An 8,656-nucleotide genomic window follows, 5' to 3' on the forward strand; every position below is an offset into this window, starting at 1 on the left:
TTCTCTCTCTCTCTCTTTTTTATCTTTCTCTCTCTTTCTCTCTCTCTCTCTCCCTCTGTCTCTCTCTCTCTCTGTAATTTTCTGTAACATTTCTAAACCCTCTGAGCTCAGTACCCCACTGACTCTCCAGACTGGATCTGCAATTTCCTCCACACACACACAGACACAAACACACACACACACACACACACACATACTGTAGGTACACATGGATCTGTGGATCTGCGCACTCACTCCCTAAACACATAGCAACAGACAATCAACCATAAACGTACGCACATTATATGTACACATACACACACACACATACACACACACACACACATACACACACACACACTAGAGGACATGAGGTCCTTAGCAGGGGGTGGTTTTGATTGACCAAGCACTTTATGACTCTTAAATGGCTTTATTGCCTTCCTACTTAACCCCACCCCCCCACCCCCCACCCCAGTCCTCAGGCCCCCTCTGCGACTGGAAATTAATGATAGCCTGCACTAACCACACACACACACACACACACACACACACACACACACAGATACACACAGACACACACACACACATGCCACCCAGCTTGCGTCTCAACTCCCTCCTACTGTCTGGAATTCGTCAAGGTCACCCCGCAAATCTAGAGCTGCGTTCTTCCCCCTGGAGTGTTTTGCTTCGCCCTCCCTGACCTTGGTTTGATTTGGGTTTTTTGGGAGAGGGGTTGGGGTGGGGTGGGGTGGTGGGGGGGGGGGGGCAGGATTAGGGTCTAATGACTTTGTTACTGTACAGAACAGTCGATATGTGGGAGATTGGGTTGAATGATTTTAATAGGCACGACACCAGGAGGCGGGAGGCAGACGAGGGGTTCGACCAGTATGGGTCTTTGGAGGCTGCGGCTGATATTTTTTGGATTCAGTGTGTTTAAATGTGATAATTTTCATGTCAAAAAAAAAAAAAAAAAAAAAAAAAGATGACCCAGTATTCAGTGTTTCACACAGAATGTTATTCTTGGCAGGGTGGAAAAGCCTCTGAAACAGCATTTAGATACATGGGAAACTAAAACGCATTGAAACCCAGGATGAGAGGAATAAAAACATGTTTAGTTATGTGGAATCTGAGCGAAATGTTGCATTAGAATCAGCTTCAGTTCAGGCTAACGACTTCCCATTCACAAGCGGTGTAGTATTGATCAATTATACAATAAATATGGAATCAAACAAACATCATATCCATCATATCAGAATTACTACTTACTATATACTGTATACATCGGTGGTGGATGAGTTGAGTCCCCCCCCCCCCGATATGTGAAGAGCTTTGAGTACCTAGAAAAGCGCTATATAAATGTAATCAATTATTTATTACTATTATTGATTATGATATTATTTTTAATAACATGGGATGGATCTATCTGGGCAGCAGGGTGTCACAGTGAGTAAGGAGACTGTCCTTCATCCAGAAGCTTCAGGTTCAAGCCCGTCATCCACTCTGCTGAAGTGTCTTTGAGCAAGACACTGAATCCCTACCACCTATAACTATGCTATAACTATCTATAACTGACCCTGACCTCTGACCTCTCTGTGGAGGGGAATTTCCCCAGGGGGATCAATGAAGTATCACATTATTAATATAGTTGAAATGCAATGTGTGTGTGTACATCCAGACTCCAAATCCCAACATCTAACCATACAATCTGCAATAAGCATATGTGGTAAAAGAGCTAGACCTACATTAACCTCATACAGCCCCTGTGTGTGTGTGTGTGTGTGTGTGTGTGTGTGTGTGTGTCTTATTTGGCTGTCCCTGTGAGAAGCAGTTTTGGACTTTTACACCCGTGAAGTGAGGACATTTGTGAATTTTTGTTCGGGTTATTAGTTATTAGTTATTATTAGAGTAGTTATTTTATTACTTAATTTATTTGGATAATTAGGATTAGGTTAGGGCAAGTGTTCAGGGTTAGGCATGTAGTGATGAGGGTTAAAGCTACAATATGCAGCTTTTTTTGACATTACAATTACCATAAATAAATAGGATATATTATACATTATCAGCTTGTTTCTGTCTGTGACACTGTGTGTTCATGCCTAAATCCCCCCGCTTGCCTGAAATTGGATTTTCAGTAATGTTTGGGGTGTTTTGGGGTGTATATGATTTCAAAACAACACTGATGGTGGACAAAACAGTAAGAAACAAAAGAACAGCGAAGTGAAATGTGCAGCAGACAAAACAGGTTCAAAAACAGGACATCGATTTTTTTAATCGCCGACTCGCTGGGTTCACCGTCTGTTTCTGTTTCTGTTTCTGCTTCTGTTTACGGATGGCGGTTACCTCAGGCTAGATGACAGCTCATCAAGTTGAGTGACAGGTGTTGGGGCGGGAACTTGACCAGCTGAGGGGGAGGAGGGCGGGACTAACAATACGCTTCCTGCCTCAAGGCAAAAAGTTGCATATTGTAGCTTTAAGGTTTGGTTTTTGGGTTAGAGAGTGAATGTAGTCAATGGAAAGTCTGAAGTACAAGGATGTGTGTGTGTGTGTGTGTGTGTGTGTGTGTGTGTGTGTGTGTGTGTGTGTGTGTGTGTTGACAAAGGTGGGACCTCGCTGGCTCCCTCCATCTGCCTGCCACCAGGAGTTCTGTCACCTCGACTCAGAGCCGGCGAAGTGTGACGGCTGTGACGGTCTCTCCACAGGTTTGACTATTTTTGTGTGTGTGTGTGTGTGTGTAGGTGTGTGTGTGCATGTGTGCGTGTGTGTGTGTGTGTGTGTATGAGTATGTGCATAGACTTACATTGCCGTGTATTTATGGCATGTGTATTTGTGGCTTCTACAAATACGCTCATGCTGTAGGTGTGTGTGTGAGTGTGTGTGTGTGTGCAGAGTGTGTGTGTATGTGTGTGTGTATGTGTGTGTGCAGTGTGTGTGTGTGCAGAGTGTGTGTGTGGGTGTGTGCCTCCCTGCTCAGCGGGCGTCACTGTGAACCTTCACCCTGACAGAGCGGGCGGTTGCCAGGTTGATGAACTCCCACCCCGGGGTTTTACAAACACAGTTAACACTGAACTCCTGTTCAGTTTGCCAGATGAGAACATGGCAACCTGGAGCCGAGCGCTAGACTGTTTAAACACCACTACACCTTAAATAACTTTACATTACAGGCCTATAAATAAAACTGAATGAATGAAACTAAAATGGAGCTTGAAAGGTCAGTTATCAGCTGCTTAGTTGGGTGATATATATACATTTTGATATGTATACATTTTGGTAAAAAAGAAGTAATGTTACTTAATGTTTATTTCTCAATATTTTAAAAAGTAGAGGGTAACACTTTACAATAAGGGTCACTAAGTTAAGGGTTAATTAAGGGTTAGTTAATGCTAATTAACAGTTAACTAATATGTATTTTACTAATGGTGTTCATGTTAACTATTATGACTATTAAATAATGTATAACTTAATACCTTAGATAACATGAACACCATTAGTAAATGATTACAGACACATTAGTTAACTGTTAATTAAGGGTTAGTTAATGCTTATTAAGCATTAACTAACCCTTAAATTAGTGACCCTTATTGTAAAGTGTTACCAAGTAGAGCATCCTCTTAAATTAAGGTTTGTGTTTTGCCACTGCTGTGATCCACCCTATAAACAGCTATTGGCAATGTACCTTGTGTTTCTGGGTCTATTTTTTATTATTTGGTGGTGTATTTTTCTTATTTCCACAGATAACTGGTCAAACATAAACAACGTGACATCCCATAGAGATATTTCCAGTGCAGCTACAACGGAGTTTGACAGCAACATTTTTTCAGCGATCTAAAACATCAGCGGTAAACGTCAGGTTTTTGGTGTCAGTCCCTCAGAATCAAAGAGCGAGGGCTTCTTCTTTCTAGAGCCGCCATTTTGCACCGAGAGACGTTCAACAGTCACACAGGGAGAAATCCATCGTAGAAGAAGGAGAGAGAGACCAATTTCTCCACTGACAGCAGCCTCAATAGACCAGAATGCAATGCAGCCTCAAGACGTGGCCACTTTGGGATGCGACTCACTTTTTCTCTCTCACTCTCTTGCTCTTACTCTGCTATCACTATCGCTATTGCTCCCTCCACCTACACGTATAACAGGACATGTTGACAGGACACTTTTTTTGGGGGGAAATGTAGGAAATCACTAACTGAAGTAGAAGTAGATGAAGCAGATGGAGGGAAAGTGGGTTCACCAAAAAAGTAAATTACGACACTTAACTCCAGGAATGCACTGAACATCAGGGACTGATTATATATAACAGTGTAAGAGCATCCGAGGGCGATATTTAATATCCTCAGTAATGCTCCAAAAGTGACTCTCCCTTTCATGCCAGGCAGTAATTTTAGCAGGAGTTAGGTGTCAAATGGCGTCTCACTTTGGGATGAGACTCCAGGCATTAAACCTCACCGATGAGTTTTGAGAATCCAGCGTAAACCGAGATGAAACTTTCGAGAAGAAGCAATCCTAATGATGATCTTTTAAAAGTTTTGGATCGTTTGAAGTCAAATGAATAGGACTGTCTTATAAGTGCATGGGGGTGGGGGGGGGGTAGGGGTAATGTAGTGTGTTGATATGAGCTACTTCATTGAGTCCACCATTAATGCGCTCATATAGGCTTCACTGTTAGAGCTGATTGACCATTCAATGGAGCACGCTGATCGTCTGATGCCCTTTTAATGTTGCCGTGTTGGAACAGGTGAAAAAAAGGAATTTGGAGGTGTCTGCACACACACACACACACACACACACACACACACACACACACACACACACACACAGTCATGCAATCACTCTCTCTCTCTCTCTCTCGCTCTCTCTCAGACACACACACACACATGCGTATACACATCTTGCCAATTTACATGATTTTGAGTGTGTGTGTGACAGAGAGAGTGAAAGAGACGGTGTGTGTGTGTGTGTGTGTGTGTGAGTGTGTGTGAGAGTGTGTGTGAGCGCCTGGTTCAGTGCGCTTCAGAGGACGTATGCACTCTGCTCATAAATAATGGCCATGCATTATTCAGGTCTGCTCCTCCAGCTAATGCCCCTTAATGTGCCCAAACAGCCATAATGTACTCTCCTACCAAGGTGGCAGAGACCCCCCTCCTCACACACACACACACACACACACACTCACACACACCGACACACACACACACACATGACAGACCTCCGCCCCGAGACTTGACACAATGTCTTTTTCAGTCTCGCTCTCAGGCTCCACCTCCCTCTCAAATTATCCCATGTTCCCAATTTTCCTAAAAATCCATTTTGCTTTTGATCCAAATTGCTTTTGCCCTCGCTGTCTTGGCATATTTTCATCGAACTTTCTCTGATTTGTCCCTAATTCTTCATCATTGTCAGCATGATCATCTTCCAATCCACCCCCATTCTCCTCTCCCTAGTCTTTCCTTTCTTTTCCTCTCTCTATATTTAATAAAAAATGTATCCATATGGAATTTAAAAAAACTACCACGTTTTCCCTATGCGTGGCCTCAGGCTGCTGGCTCTCTGCATCACTTAGCATTATAATTTTGTATGAACAAGGACATGTAGCTGTGAAGCTGTGGCTTCCCACAGAAATAAACTTCATAAATTTTTAAGAAAATTTCACTGATTCCACTTGAATGTAAACGGGAAGCCTTCTTTCCTCCTTTAGAGGAGATAATGAATGTACAAGACGCTGATTAACTTTTGACCTAAGAAATGTATAAAGAGTTCCTTTGTTGTGACATTAACAGTGAAAGTGCCTCGTGAATTTGGACTCCCTTGTTTAAAGTGCTGGTGCAGTGATTTTAATTCAGTCAGGAAAAGCTTGCTATGGATTTTTAACACCTGAAGTGATCTTTTGGTTTGTTTGTAAAGGTTCATGATGTGTTAAAACTGCTCTGGCTCCCCTTTCTCTACGCTCAGCCAATTCTCCGCAGGTTGAGGAGGTTTCCTGTCCACATGCTCAGCACCGCCCGTTCTTATTGGCCGTCATGTCTGAGGCTGAGCGTTTACGGCGCAGTCGGTAATCATACCGTACATGTATGAGACGCCAGTACATGATTGGCTAGTTTGCTACTGTCTGACAGACAAGAAGGCACTGTCGACCAATCAGAGCATTTGTTAAAATCTGCGTATATGTGACATAATTTACATGAGGAAGTAGACTGGATTTCTTGAACAGTTTAGCTCTGTTGATAACCAGAGGAATAGTTTCTTAAAGCATCTTAGTCAAATTTCCACCACAGTTACAAAGTTTTGGGTAAATTCACATTAACATAAACAATGCCATAAGATTGGGAAATCCAAATCTCATTGCACTTGACCTTTAAGAAATGTGTTTTTCAAAAGTGGCAATCCATGAGATCTGTGTTTTTTGTGTTTTTTAAATTTTGTTTTATTTTGGTGACATCTTTGTCACTCAGCGCTCATCGCTGTGGTGTTTCTGCACTGCACTTCCCAGAGATCACCTGTCAATCAAACAGTGTGGGCGGAGCTTGGATTTTCAGTTGATGAGGTTTGATTTTCTGTGGGTGTCGCTCTTTTCTTTGCCTGTTCAGCAATGGTGGCTATCGCTGCTCACGCTAACTACCCAGTTCTTCTTCTTCTGTTTATTCCAATCAAACCAGAAACGTAAAACTTATCACTTGGATTTTTCTCGGGAAAGAGCTGCCAGACACCGGGAGTTAAAAGCTTTCATGAACTGGACATAGATTGAATCACTATTGTGTTCTAACAGTTAAAACAGCATTTATTTATATGAAAATGTCACAGATTATTACTTCAGTGACTGAGCAGAAACTGAGTTGTACAGTATGTGACATAATCACTTTATTTACACATCATCCTCATCATCATCATCTTGGTGTAGGCTTAACCTCTCACATGATTCATGATTCACAGCACCCACAGCACACACACACACCCACAGCACCCACACACACACACACACACACACACACACACCCCAGACAATGACTCCATTCATCCGTTTGCTCTCTTAATCTCCTCTGTCTCTCTCTCTACCTCTGCCCACATCAGCTCTGTCTAAACATAGCGAAGGTCAAAAACACAACCCACGTCCGTCCACTCGCTCTCTGCCCGACAAAGGAAAAGCTTTCAGCGGGGTTTCCAACGTGGTTTAAACTCCTGCCACTTCTGTAAGTGTAAGTTACAAAGAAGGTGCTGTTTTTCACGATATTGATTGAATTAACCAATTTCACTCGAGCCTCATGTGAGAGTAACATGATCAGTGGCACCGGCAGAGAGTTATGGCCTTGTGTTTACACGCTAGTGACACCAAGCACACGCCGTGGTTGTGTAGGCGTGACGTCTCGTCAGTCAGTGTCTCTCCCAAGGCCGACACCTGTTTCTCCAGATTCCAAAACATAACACAGCTTCCTAAAAACTAAAAAAAAAACCAGACCGACGCCGTCATCAGTCTACCCTTGTACTGTCACTCCCCAGCCATCGCTCGATCCCTATCACTATTTTTGTCAATCTCTCATGTTCTGTATCTCAGCCAGAGTGACACATGCTGGAATGTGCACCCCCCCCCCTCCGCCCCCCTACACACACACACACACACACACACACACACACAGACAACAAAAGACCTCCTCATGCACCTTACGTTTCCCTGTACTTTCCCCCACAGACCCGCACCTCTCTCTTTTACTTTCTCTCTCTCTCTCTCTCTCTCTCTCTCTCTTCTCTCTTTTTCGTCGCACAAAAGTTTCTCAGCCGCTAAGTTCTCGGTGAGTTTCTGGGTCGGAAAAACGCACGTGAACTCACACACACACATACACACACATACACACACACACACACACACACACACACACACGCTATACTGAGCGCCGAGGGGTCGTGAACTTCCAGAGAGCGAGGGTGGATGAGGTGAACCCCGCTCACAGATAGCGTGTGAACAGTCTGCACAGTGTGAAATGGTGGCACGTTGACTTGTATTTCACATCACACATGGTGAAGTACACATTGTGCACTGCATGTCTATATTTGTGATGATGTGTATAGTACAGTAATATGCAGTGATTTATACACTGATTTATGCAGTGATCCACTCATTTTTGGACAGTGAAAGGAAGATAAGAAGACAATGAGAGAGGGAAGATAGGAAGATGAGAGAGTGAGAGAAAAAGACAAAAAAATTAAGTCTTACCTGAATGATGTTGCTTAAATTTGTCTTTCTTCTCCTCTTCCCCTCTTATTTTCTCCTCCCTTGTTCTCTTCTCTTCTCTTCTCTTCTCTTCTCACAAATGTTTTTTTTTTTTTCCTCCGGTCTCTTCCTTCCTCCCTTTCTTCCTCTTGTCAGTTTGCTTCTGCTCGCTGGGCGTCACTGAGGAGGTGTGTGTCGACGCCCGAGTGTCTGAGCGCGTGTGTGTGTGTATGTGTGTGTGTGTGTGAGAGAGAGAGTGTGTGTGTATGTGTCTGCGCGTGTGTGTGTGTGTGTGAGAGAGAGAGAGAGATAGAGCCGGTGAGAGAGCGACTTTGCTTTGTGCCGACCTCAGTGAGTGTGTTATTGCAACTGACTGAGTGACTGGGAGAGAGGGAGGGAGTGTGTGTGTGTATGAGAGGGGGGAGAGAGAGAGAGAGAGGGAGAGAGATTAGTTCATACACAAACACATCTCCCCCTCAGGGA

The 8,656-nt window shown here is 43.5% G+C and overlaps 1 protein-coding gene across 1 annotated transcript in view; it reads right to left on the reverse strand.

The window, feature by feature from the left end:
• The window catches only part of hs3st1l2 (heparan sulfate (glucosamine) 3-O-sulfotransferase 1-like 2), a 24,353-nt gene extending 16,049 nt beyond the window's left edge, over positions 1–8,304 (reverse strand). Inside the window, exon 1 of the mRNA XM_071512142.1 lies at positions 8,177–8,304. The gene's annotated coding sequence lies outside the window, so the exon portion shown is untranslated. The remainder of the gene's footprint in view (positions 1–8,176) is intronic.
• Between the last annotated feature and the right edge of the window lie 352 nt (positions 8,305–8,656).

The sequence above is a fragment of the Centroberyx affinis genome, unplaced genomic scaffold (genome assembly GCF_046629955.1).
Source record: "Centroberyx affinis isolate AG114_WGS23_722 - 3 ecotype Tasmania unplaced genomic scaffold, CSIRO-AGI_Caff_v1 ptg006120l_1, whole genome shotgun sequence".
In the NCBI taxonomy this organism is placed as follows: domain Eukaryota; kingdom Metazoa; phylum Chordata; class Actinopteri; order Beryciformes; family Berycidae; genus Centroberyx; species Centroberyx affinis.